This window comes from Zalophus californianus, chromosome 13, assembly GCF_009762305.2.
Source record: "Zalophus californianus isolate mZalCal1 chromosome 13, mZalCal1.pri.v2, whole genome shotgun sequence".
Classification (NCBI taxonomy): Eukaryota; Metazoa; Chordata; class Mammalia; order Carnivora; family Otariidae; genus Zalophus; species Zalophus californianus.
The window spans coordinates 86,713,960-86,727,100 of NC_045607.1; the positions used below are offsets into that span (position 1 = coordinate 86,713,960).

The 13,141-nt window shown below is 42.5% G+C and overlaps 1 long non-coding RNA gene across 1 annotated transcript in view; it reads right to left on the reverse strand.

Annotated features, from left to right (window-relative positions):
• Positions 1-9,254: 9,254 nt before the first annotated feature.
• The window catches only part of LOC113934467, a 57,795-nt gene continuing 53,908 nt past the window's right edge, over positions 9,255-13,141 (reverse strand). The window contains exons 12-14 of the long non-coding RNA XR_003523691.2: positions 11,832-11,981; positions 9,958-10,159; positions 9,255-9,311 (exon numbers count right to left, since the gene is read on the reverse strand). This is a non-coding gene — a long non-coding RNA (uncharacterized LOC113934467). The remainder of the gene's footprint in view (positions 9,312-9,957; positions 10,160-11,831; positions 11,982-13,141) is intronic.

Consider the following 13,141-nt stretch of genomic DNA (forward strand, 5'->3'; position numbering starts at 1 on the left):
CACAATTAACTCTTTATATAAGTTTGATAGTTTAACTATTTTGAACAGAATACTAGAACCATAATGCCAAATTTCTAAAGTCCTGCACTCATTCTATCACATGAAAACTTTTTTTTTCTTTAAGATTTTTATTTATTTACTTGACAGAGAGAGCACAAGTAGGCAGAGTGGGCAGGCAGAAGAAGAGGGAGAAGCAGACTCCCCGCGGAGCAGGGATCCCGATGTAGGACTCGATCCCAGGACCCTGGGATCATGACCTGAGCTGAAGGCAGACGCTTAATGACTGAGCCACCCAGGCGCCCCACGTGGAACTCTTCTGTAAAGTAAAACAACTTATTTCCTAACAAAAGTTACTAGTGTCATTTGCCTTTGCATATGGACACAAAAAGGCAAAACAAACATTTTTGGCTAGGCTGGTTAGTGTGTAGCGATAAACAATACGGTATAAAGTCATTTTTCTTTTTTTTTTAAGATTTTATTTGTTTATTTGAGAGAGAGAATGAGAGCTAGAGAGCACGAGAGGGGGGGAGGGTCAGAGGGAGAAGCAGACTCCCCACTGAGCTGGGAGCCCGATGTGGGACTCGATCCCGGGACTCCGGGATCATGACCTGAGCCGAAGGCAGTCGCCGAACCAACTGAGCCACCCAGGGGCCCTGAAGTCATTTTTCAAATACCAGTTTCTAGTTTCTATATTCAGAATGCTTTCATTGCTCAACCCAGTTTTGGAACTGAATTTATGGAAATGTTCTTAGAATTTTGCAGGGCTCCTGCGGCTCTGAATGTCCATAATATGGCTTTCTGTGATGGATGGCCAATTAAAAACTCTCAAGGACCTGAACTGAGGTCAGATTCGCACAATGCTTACTGTAGCCTCCACCTAAATAGGTCCTTTTAAAGATGACAGTGAAATCTGGTAACTTAGTGCTTAAATTTTCTATTTATGTCAGAAAATCAAGGAGGAGTAGATACCCTTTTTTTTTTTCCTGACCTTTTTCTCTTACCTCTGCTGTAAAATTGTCGGACACCCCTGGAATTGTGGCTCTGTTTTCCTTGTAAGGGACACATGTTTTATTGGTGGATGAAGTGATATATCTGCATGCCGAATATAATTTTGCGAAGTCCTTTGGCTTGACGGAGGTTGCACAAACAAGAGAAGACACTTGAAATAAACGGCAACCTGTAAATGCAGTTGCTTTAGCTGCTTTTCCAAATCTGGGAAAACCTGAGTTAAGAAATGGCATTCGGTAGAATTAGTTTGTGGTTCAACCTAACTGTGTACTGGGCCTTCCTTTTCTATATCAAGCATATTGAGTAATCCATCTCCAGAGATCTGGGTGGCTTCAGATAATGGAAACATATTTAGGTTACCTGCGGAGTAACTCACGTATTGTTTTTTTTTTTTTAACCTAGCATCACGGGATGGGAATTGTCCAGCTTGCTTTATCCGGACAGGAAGCACTCAATAAATAACTGGTGAAATAAATCCAGGGCAGACAATGTCCCCGATGCCAGGATACAAAGATAAATAAGACACATTTCTACCCTGGAGGAGTTCACAATGTGGCAGGAAAAAAAAAATCAGAGAAGCTAACAAAAGGGGATAATAAAATACGGTAGTAGTAAAGTGCTACAGGAATCTAGTAAAGGGGAAGATGTATTGTTAGGTAGAATCATGGGAGGATTCACAGAAAAGGTGCCATCCTTCAAGACTCCGTAGCCAGAGAAGCCAGGGGAGACAGGAGACAGGAGAGGGTGGTTAGGAAGCTTGTATGGGGTCTCAGTGAGTGAGCGTACGGAGTGTCTTCATGGAACTTGATGTAGTTTAGTTTGGATGAAGCATGAAGATGCTAAAAGGGGGACAATAAATCAGGTCTAGAAAAGCAGATTGAGGTTGGGTTGTGAAAAGCATCATAAATCATACAAAGGAGTTTGAATTTCATTTTCCCCATTGAAAATTCCCTTTTTAAAGCTCCATGTTGCCTGTAAGACTGGATTTCCCAGAGGCTGTTCCCAGGAAGGATGCGAGTTCTGTAGGATGTTCGCAGGGGTTATCCCAAAATCCCTGCTCAGCGTTTAAAGGTGTAAAGGCAATCGTCTGAAGCAGATACTATGGAGCCCAGTTGTGAGAAATAGCAGTGGTAGGGAATTTCTGAAACATGTAGAGCCCATCTATCTCTTCGATAAATGAAGTTAAACCAAATTAAACTACATACCTAGGCCAAATAGTTCTGCCGTCTCCCCTGAGGGCTATTACTATCATGTTTTTCAGTGAGATGAGAAGGGCCTGCACCGAGAATTGTAATAGGAGATGGTTTGATGAGACATTTATGTGTGTTCCATCTGAACAGAGGGTCTGTCTTTGTCCAAAAGGCGATGGGAGTGTTGTCATTGATTATGTGTCCTTCTTTGTCATAAACACTAGGAAACCTAGAGCCACATTTGTGGTTCACCTGCAAAGGAGGGTCCTTAGGGTATATGTTCTTGGGTAACAACCGAACTCAGGATTTTGTTGGACTTCTTACATTAGTGTTCCCTTTGCTCAGTCTACTTATTCGATCCTATTGCAAGCTTTTGTAACCCTCTCTGATCTTCTGGGGAAGAAGAGCTGGGATTAAGAGAGACATGGAATGTACATCACTTACCACGGTGCCTGGCATACAACACAGACCAAACAAGGACTTGTCCTTGTTACTGGGGTTTTTATCAATCCCATCTCCTCTGTTGGACGGCAGTGTTGACAGAAATGGAAAGATAGCATATACCAACGGATAGAAGTGCTTTCCAAAATCTTTTTGTCATAGTCTTAAGTCCCGTTAAGCACACAGAGAGGTGGACAAGTATGAGTTGAACAATTAGCGATCGCAAGTCTCCAGTCTTGTGCTGTGAAAGGGACGGGTCGGTAAGTCAAAGAGAATGGTAAATGGAGCGTCTAATCTAGTCAGGGAGCTCTGCTATCACTGGAGGCCTCAGGATCCTCATCTGTAAAATGGGAATAATAACAAAACTTACGTAGTAGAGTCATGGTAAGGGTTCTGACTTTGCACATGTGAAGTGCTACGAATAATGTCTGGCACTTAAGTGCTCAGTTAATTATTAGCAGGGGCTTTGCAAATTCAGACAAGTGGGAAATCACTACCAGCTGAAGTCATCCAGGGAGGCTTCCCAGAGGAGGTGGGATTTGAACTAGACTTGGTGGGATGGAGGGAATTCAAGTAGGGAGAGAGGAGCAAGGAGGTTGATCCTTTCTGGGATTCAGTAAAAAAGCAGAGAGGAGGGGGGTGGATATCCGGTGAGGAAGAGCCCTCAGGAAAGCAGAGAATTGGTGAAGGGGGCTATTGGGTGGCAAGGCTTGCAAAGGCAAGGCCTGTGTTTTGTGCCTTCTTGTGTCCTCCTTGGGCGCTAATGCCCTGCCTCACGGTGGGCCTTCCCTAACCACCCCCTGAAGGAAAACCTACACTCTTCTCTGAAACACACTCTGCGCCTGCCTCTGAAACTTTCATCTACCTTGTAGCCAATAGGAAAATTAGCTCAGGGTGAGGGCTTGAGAGGGAATTACAGAAACCCTGGCTATCCCCATTCCCAAATTCCTACACACAGACTCCGAAAACCATGCTTCTATTCCGGGCAGTCGAGTGCTTGGGAGGAAAAGTGCAGGAAATGTGAAATGAGAAGGTGGCAGCAACATTCCCATCTGTACAGACGCTGAAGGGCTCTTATTACAGAAAGTGAGAGAGAAACTCGGTGAGTCCCCGCAGCGGTGGCTGGACGGGCTCCAGAGTGGGGCGCCCACAAGGCGCCCAAGGTGGCCTTGGCTGTTTCAGGGTCGCCAGGCTCCTATCCTCTGTTTGTCTGTTTCAAGAGAAGAAAATCTATTTTTACACATGTCCCCTTATATTTCTAGACTCTTTAAGATTTGGAGGGGAAAAGATGAAAGATTCATTTAGATAATTTATCTTTGTACCAAGAAGAAGCCCGATGTTGAACTGCAGCAGTGAAACACTCATCAAGGAAGTGGAGGGAAGGTGTGTGTGGTTGACACGGGGAGGGGGGGTACCCATAAACCTGTGCTCGCTGGGGACAGAGACCATACAAACAGAAGGCTGAGGATACCAAGTTAAGAGTGCAATCCCAATTATAGTTATTTGCTGATTTATACCCTGATGCCTTCCAAAATTATTTGAGCTTGCCGAAATTCAAGTTGAGAAGCCCAACTCTCTGAGTGAACATCCGCTGACACAGTTTCTTAAAGCAAAAGCTGGACCCTCTAGAGGGAGACTTTTTCACTTAAAAAAAATAAATAAATGTTCCTTTCTGCCGTGCGACACCGTCCTGCATGGGGAAAAGAGCATGAATCAAGCTGGCAATTCACTTGACTCAAACTACATTCCCCATTTCTGTCACTGTTCTACGCGCCACAGAGAGACACGTTTCACAAAGGGAACTTTTCTACATTAAAATGTTTATTGGGGTAGAAGATACAGATATATGCCCAAATCATAAATACACAGCTGGATGGATTTTCATGGTGTGAAAATGTTTGTGCAGCCAGCATCCAGATCAAGAAACAGAACATTCCTGGGATCCCAGAGGCGCCATCCGTTCCCCTGGACCCCTGAGGGTAACTACTCCCAAGATTTCTAACACCACAGATGACTTTGCCGGCATTTGAACTAACATAAATGGAGTTACATGTCATTTACTCTTTTGTGAATTCTTCCACTCAACATTGTTTGTGAGATTCATTCACAACATTCATTCGTGCATTCTCATCGTTGCATAGGGTTTATTTATTTAAAATGCTGTGATTTACTAACTTCTTCTATGGTGAACAGATCTTTGGGTTCTTTCCAGTTTGGGACTAACTCATTTAGTGCTTAAATACACAAGAATGTGTATGTCTTGTGTGTGTTGGGATTACACTAGGAGCGGAAGTGCTGGATACATTTTGAGTGTTGGCCAGTCACTGAAAACCATGAAAGGAGGTAGACACTGGAATGAAACCAGGGAAAAACCCGGTCCTTGTTTGCAAGGACCTCACCATCCAGTGAAGGACAGAGCTGAGCTGCCACATACTCTAGGATGTTGGTAGGGGGCATGTGCATCCTCCATCGTACAGTAGTGTTGACAGAAATGAGCACCTGGGATGGAGGGGGAGACAGGGAGGTGGGAGTCAGGAAGCCTTCCCCACGGGAGTGACACTCAAAGTGACTTTTGAAGCATGAAAAGATACTGAAGGAGGGACAAAGTGGAGAAGGCAAGAGAAGCGTGTGTGGAAAAGCAGAGACAAGAGAGGAAGTAAGTCAAGTCCAGAGACAGTGTGTTAGAGCAATAAAGGAAGGTCAGAAATGTTTGGTGAAGGTCAAGGCCGACTAGACAGGTTGGGGGCACAGCATGAAGCACCTTGCTTTCCATCCACAGAATACATACATTCTTCTGTATACGATGGGAAGCGGCAGAAGATTCTAGGGCCGAGGACTGGCAAGATCAGTTCATTTAGGTGGCTATGTGGAGACAGGACTGGAGAAGGGCCTGGAAGCTGGAAAGGGGAAGGGAGTGTGGTATCTTAGCGGATGGAAACTAGGTGATTCTTTGAAGTCTGGTTTTGGCCAATATCCAGGTCAAGAATCTGGATGGCTTCTAACGGAATATGGAGGATATGCAGAGGGAGGGTTGTGTGTGGGTGCCAAGTTTCAATGTGCAGAAACCACACACAGTAATTCATACGGAAAGCTTTTGGGGCCCGGAAGCCCCCTGCTGACATCCGGACTGGTGTAGGCAAGGAGCCCTCTGCTTGCAAGTGGAGAGGCAAAGCATATGTGTGAGGAATCCACGCCAAAAAGCAAGTGCACTACGGCATGGGTCTGCAACAGTGCTGCCAAGATCTCATTGCTCTCTCCCCCCTGCAGACCCAGACGGAATACGGAGTGGAGACAGGCAAGTTCTCATCTCGCCCAGCTTCCTCCTAGACTCAGGAGAGGATTCTAGAAAAGTCTCCTAGCCTCCTCAGATTGAAATCATAAATTCAGTAGTAATATTTTATGCATACTTAGCTAATTCAGTGCCTGGATGGAGCCCAGAAACTCGGCGTTAGGACTCTGAATGAATATTTGACATGGCATGAGAGGTGTCTAAAGTGAAATATAATGGGAAAATCCTGATTATTAAATTTCCTTCTAATATAAAATTGACACTATATTAGAAAATAGGAAAAATTCATAAAAGCAGAAAACATTTGCCCCATATTCCACTGGCCAAAGAAAAGCACTGTTGAGTTTCCCTCCTCTCCTTCCCCCCTTCCTTCTTTGCTTTCATGAACACACTTCTGTAGAGTTGTAATCGCAAGGTAGCCTTCGTTTTTGCCATAAGTGGCATTATCTCCAATTGCTTAAAAATTTTTACGACCACACTTTTCCCTTTATTAATAAAATAAAATTGCAAAACTTAGAGAAAATACTCTGCAAAAAAGAAAAAAACACCCCTAAGTTCCCACCACCAAGAAATAACCATTCTCAATTCTTAGTCTGTCTTGACATTGTGTTCTTGTCTATAATTTAATAAAAGTATTGCTTTATATTACCTTCGATTTTGCAACCTTTAAATTATTACCTATGTATTACGCATATTTTCCTAACTGTATTCCATTGTATAACTGCAGATTTTATTGGAATAATTCCTATCTTGGGATACATAAGTCTCCAAATTTTCTTAATATAAACAATGCTGCGCTTGTTCACTTTTTTTTACTCTTTTTATTTTTAAAATTTTTTTTTTTATGTTATGGTAGTCACCATACATCATTAGTTTTTGATGTGGTGTTCCACGATGCATTGTTTGCGTATAACACCCAGTGCTCCATGCAGAACGTGCCCTCTTTAATACCCATCACCAGGCTAACCCATCCCCCCCACCCCCCTCCCCTCTAGAACCCTCTGTTTCTCAGAGGCCATCGTCTCTCATGGTTCGTCTCCCCCTCTGATTCCCCCCCTTCATTTTTCCCTTCCTACTTTTTTTTTTTTTAAACATATAATGTATTATTTGTTTCAGGGGTACAGGTCTGTGATTCATCAGTCTTGCACAATTCACAGCGCTCACCATAGCACACACCCTCCCCAGTGTCCATCACCCAGCCACCCCATCCCTCCCGCCCCCAACCACTCCAGCAACCCTCAGTTTGTTTCCTGAGATTGAGTCTCTTATCGTTTGTCTCCCTCTCCGGTTTCATCCTGTTTCATTTTTATCCTCCCTTCCCCTATGAACCTCTGTCTAGTTTCTCAAATTCCTCCTATCAGTGAGATCACATGACACTTGGCTTTCTCTGATTGATTTATTTCACTTAGCATAATACCCTCTAGTTCCATCCACGTCATTGCAAATGGCAAGATTTCGTGGGGTTTTTTTTTTTTTTTGATGGTTGGATAATATTCCATTGTGTATATATATATATATATATATATATATATATATATATATATATATATATATATATATACCACATCTTTTTTCTTTTTCTTTAAATTTTTTATTATGTTAATCACCATACATTACATCATTAGTTTTTGATGTAGTGTTCCATGATTCATTGTTTGTGCATAACACCCAGTGCTCCACTCAGAACGTGCCCTCTTTAATACCCATCACTAGGCTAACCCATCCCCCCACCCCCTCCCCTCTAGAACCCTCAGTTTGTTTTTCAGAGTCCATCGTCTCTCATGGTTCGTCTCCCCCTCTGATTCCCCCCCTTCATTCTTCCCCTCCTGCTATCTTCTTCTTCTTCCTTTTCTTAACATATATTGCATTATTTGTTTCAGAGGTACAGATCTGTGATTCAACAGTCTTGCACACTTCACAGCGCTCACCATAGCACATACCCTCCCCAATGTCTATCACCCAGCCACCCCATCCCTCCCACAGCACCCCCACTCCAGCAACCCTCAGTTTGTTTCCTGAGATTAAGAATTCCTCATATCAGTGAGGTCATATGATACATGTCTTTCTCTGATTGACTTATTTCGCTCAGCATAACACCCTCCGGTTCCATCCACGTCATTGCAAATGGCAAGATCTCATTCCTTTTGATGGCTGCATAATATTCCATTGTGTATATATACCACCTCTTCTTTATCCATTCATCTGTCGATGGACATTTTGGCTCTTTCCATAGTTTGGCTACCGTAGACATTGCTGCTATAAACATTGGGGTGCACGTACCCCTTCGGATCCCTACATTTGCATCTTTGGGGTAAATACCCAGTAGTACAATTGCTGCGTCATAGGGTAGATCTATTTTCAACTGTTTGAGGAACCTCCATACTGTTTTCCAGAGTGGCTGCACCAGCTTGCATTCCCACCAACAGTGCAGGAGGGTTCCCCTTTCTCCACATCCCCGCCAGCATCTGTCGTTTCCTGACTTGTTAATTTTAGCCATCCTGACTGGTGTGAGGTGGAATCTCATGGAGGTTCTGATTTGGATTTCCCTGATGCCGAGCGACGTTGAGCACTTTTTCATGTGTCTGTTGGCCATTTGGATGTCTTCTTTGCAGTAATGTCTGTTCATGTCTTCTGCCCGTTTCTTGATTGGATGATTTGTTCTTTGGGTGTGGAGTTTGATAAGTTCTTTATAGATTTTAGATACTAGCCCTTTATCTGATATGTCATTTGCAAATATCTTCTCCCATTCTGTCAGTTGTCTTTTGGTTTTGTTGACTGTTTCCTTTGCTGTGCAAAAGCTTTTTATCTTGATGAGGTCCCAATAGTTCATTTTTGCCCTTGCTTCCCTTGCCTTTGGCGATGTTTCTAGGAAGAAGTTGCTGCAGCTGAGGTCGAAGAGGTTGCTGCCTGTGTTCTCCTCTAGGATTTTGATGGATTCCTGTCTCACATTTAGGTCTTTCAACCATCTGGAGTCTATTTTTGTGTGTGGTGTAAGGAAATGGTCCGGTTTCATTCTTCTGCATGTGGCTGTCCAATTCTCCCAACACCATTTGTTGAAGAGACTGTCTTTTTTCCATTGGACATTCTTTGCTGCTTTGTCAAAGATGAGTTGACCATAGAGTTGAGGGTCCATTTCTGGGCTCTCGATTCTGTTCCATTGTGTCTGTTTTTGTGCCAGTACCATACTGTCTTGATGACTGCTGCTTGATAATAGAGCTGGAAGTCCGGACTTGGATGCTGCCAGCTTTGTTTTTCTTTTTCAACATTCCTCTGGCTATTCAGGGTCTTTTCAGGTTCCATACAAATTTTAGGATTATTTATTCCATTTCTTTGCACTTGTTCAATTTTTAAAGAATATATACTGTTTACATGGAATTGGTGGGCTAAAAAAAAAAAAGATCTGTGTAAATTTTTAAGACTTTGACTACATATTATCAAATATCTCTCTAGGAAGTATCTATCAATTTATACTACCAGGAGCAAAGTAGTACCCATTTCTCTACAACTTCACCAACATTAGGCACTATCAATCTTAAGACAACACATTAATCTAATGGAAGAAAATGGAATTTTATTATTTTATTACTAATGAAGTTAAATATTTTTCTTTTGTGAACTATCTGTTCAAAACATCATTTTTCTACCGGCATAGGTCTGTTATGTGGATATGCTATTAGTTATGTAAGCATTCTCTATGGAAAGGGGAAAAGCAAAGTATATGGAGTTCAAGCCAAAAAGCAAACACATTACTACATGCATGTACAACAACGTGGTAAAATCTCACTGCCGTCCATCCCTTCTGGAGACTTCCAGGTTTTTGGTGGTGGGGGTACTTAGAAAATATTCCAATTATATTAGTATTACTTTAATGTAGAAATTAGCCCTTATTATAGCAGTTAGATAAACAACTAGTAGTCTGAGAACAGATGTCCATAAAGGCAAAGCAGACTAAATTTCTGCTGTTAGTGTGTAAAAGTGTCTTTTTGTATGTGATATGAAATATCAAGTAAGACAGGAATTGTGTCTCACCACATGCTCTCAAATGTGGGCTGTTTATTCTTCTCCTCAAACACACGCACAGGATTCTGGAGGTCCGAGGCCAAACAATGTGTCCTCTGATGCTAATACATACAGATACTCGAGGAGGAACTCTGAGGTCAGAGATGCTTGTGCTAACTCCTTTGCCTTGTTCTTTGGGGATCATCTTCTGGTCCCATTTAGCATGAATCTCCTAGAGATTGAAAAAAAATTTAGAAATTATCCTTGGTCGGGCGCCTGGGTGGCTCGGTTGGTTAAGCGACTGCCTTCGGCCTCAGGTCATGATCCTGGAGTCCCGGGATCGAGTCCCGCATCGGGCTCCCTGCTCAGTGGGGAGCCTGCTTCTCCCTCTGACCCTCTTCCCTCTCGTGCTATCTCTCATTCTCTGGCTTTCAAAAAATAAATAAAATCTTTAACAAAAAAATTATCCTTGGTTTTGGATCAAACCTCTCCATAGTTTTTAGGGGTGGCGGGGGAATATCACTAACACACACTTGAGATCAGTGTACGTGAAAATGTGAATGTATGTACGTGCTTATGTATTTGGTGCTCAGGAATAAAAGGGTTTTAAACCTACTTGATCACACCAGAAATTTTGTTTTGTTTTGTTTTTTAACACAGACTCCTGACCACCATCCAAAGCATCTGGGGTAAAACCATAACACTGTTTACATGTACTTCTCAGGTGATTCTGATGATAGGACAGGTTAGTTTTCTCGTCTCTATTTTGCTAATGTGTCCCCTATTCTAATGATGATTGCGTTTTATGTTATCTGTTTTGTCTATTGGCTCTTCAGCTAGTGTTTGCCTCAGTGTCTGCTTTTCATAAAAGGAATCTACCAGATTTGCATATCACGTGCAGGATTCAGTGTGCTGCTTCCACGTGAGGTCTCAGGATTTCTCTTAGTTCTGGACAATTCACAGCCATTTCATGCAAAGCACTGCCCTGTTCCCATTTCACTTTCTGAAATCCCATTACAGCTAAATTCAAACTTCTAATTTAATCCTCCATACCTCCAAACCTGTCTTTTTGATTTCATTGTTGTTTCTCTCTCTCTGCCACCCTCTGGGTAATTTCCTCAAACATATCCTCCAAGTCATCACTTCTCTCTTTAACTTTGCCATTGTGCCCTCAAAGCTGGTCAGAGCTGAATTTTATTCACAATGTTTCATTTTGAATTGTTCTAGTGCGTTGTCATAACTGCCAATTCTTTTCCATTTTTTTTTTCTTTTCATGAGGGATTTTTATTTCTCCCTTTATCTCTTTCATGAGTGTGAATTTACTTAAATTTATACTCGTCCCACATGTATCTGTCGACTCTCCCATTTTGTGGACCGCTTCCTGAATTTGTGCTTTGTGAGCATTTTTTTCGGTTAGGATATAGTTTCCCTGTGGAATGCTTGGGTACTTTAAGATGTGGTAGTAATCCTTCAGAGAAGTCTTACATTTGATTCTTCAGTGAAGTGCAGACATTTCACTGGTCAGAAATATTTATGGTATATTATATATTAATATCTTCACTTGGGGTGCCTCTGCTCTGAGGGGGGTCTAAAATTTGGATGATACACCTATGCATAGCACAGATTTTCTTTAAATTGCCATTTATTGTGGAAAATTTTCCTCACCCAGATATCTGATCAGTGAGAAATTTGCCAGTAGCTTTAGTAAGTGAATAATGCTTTATGGTACCTTAACAGAGTGGGAGCCGGTCTTCCTTGGTCCTAGCTTTGTAAGTGAATTTCAGTTCCAACTCCTTACCTTCCTTGGGCCCAAGGGCCATGTATAAAAAAACTCCAGCCCCTAGCTGTTAGGTCCTATGGTCACGTCTGATACCTTCTGTTCTGGCCTCAACTCCTGTACTTACACATCGATTATGAGGTTCTTCTTTATTTTGGGCGCATAAGAGTTTTGTCTCTCTGCTTCTCAGTCTTTGTCTCTCTCTCGCTTTCTTCCTTCCCCATATGTAAAATAGTTTCATTGGATTTTATCCAGCATTTTCATGTGTCTGTAGCACCTAGATGTTAGGAAAGCAATGTTAAGTACATGGAATTAGAAAGCGTTATCAGTCAGGTTTGGAGACCCCCAACCGCTGCAGTAGAGGATACACGACTTGGACACTGGAACCAGAGTTGGAACTGCGGCTTCGGCCCTGAGGACGTTGGCCTGAGTCATTTAACCCCTCCCTAAGCTCTAGTTTTCTCAGCAGGAAAACAGGGATAATCCTACTAGTGATCTTCCTTAGATGTTCTTCGTTAATGCTCTAAATTCCCTCCTGTTTAAATTGATGCCGTTTTCTCCACCCTCCATTCCTACAGAAGCTGGGGAAAACTGCCAGTTTGTCATTCAATATTTTCCTTTAAAAAACAGCTCAGGGATGTAGTGGCTGACTGAATGCGCTTACTACTTTTCCTTTCACCAATGTATTTCCACATACCCATGGACTGAGGAAAACTCTGGTTCAAAAAAAGAACCTAAATTGGAAAGAAATGATGAATTCCATTTCCTACAAGTTTGCAAGCGGATGAGAGAGGAGTGGACTTTCCTCCCCCTTCTTGCCGCGCGCGCTCTCTCTCTCCCTGGAGTGCAAATGAGTGAAACCGTATATTGGTTTAGAGGTTCTGCTTGGGTAAAAGTTTAAGAGCCAATAAATCTGTCAGAATAGATCTCGGGCTGAGCCAAGGTGAATAGCCTCACAGTAATTTTTCCAGAGCCTCAGGGTACCAGGCAGAACAAGCAGAGAGGTCTCCGGATGCTGGCTCACCCCCTGCTCAGGAGCTGAGACATCAGCCCACGGGAACGTGAGGAGCTTTTCCCAAAAAGTTGTGTTTACTGTGTGGTAAAATCCCTTGTCAAACAGCAGAGCAGTCAGATTTTAAAAGCAATTAGAGAAGAAAACAGAGGCACATAAAACTCACAGGTCCTCCCAGTGAATCTGGTGGTTTGCAGACTCCAGGTGAACATTACTATTCATTGCGGAAGGCAGTTTGGTGGTATCCCTTGAGACAGTTTCAGCTTTTCACTTAGAGAAATGTATGCCGTGGACAAACGCAAAAGCACCAGGTGGCCCATGGTGGCTTAATTTTTCTGTGTTGTGCACTTCGTTTTGAATACGGAAAAATTTAGGAGAGATTATAAAAATCGTACCAGGATACATTATACAATGGAATGTTCTGT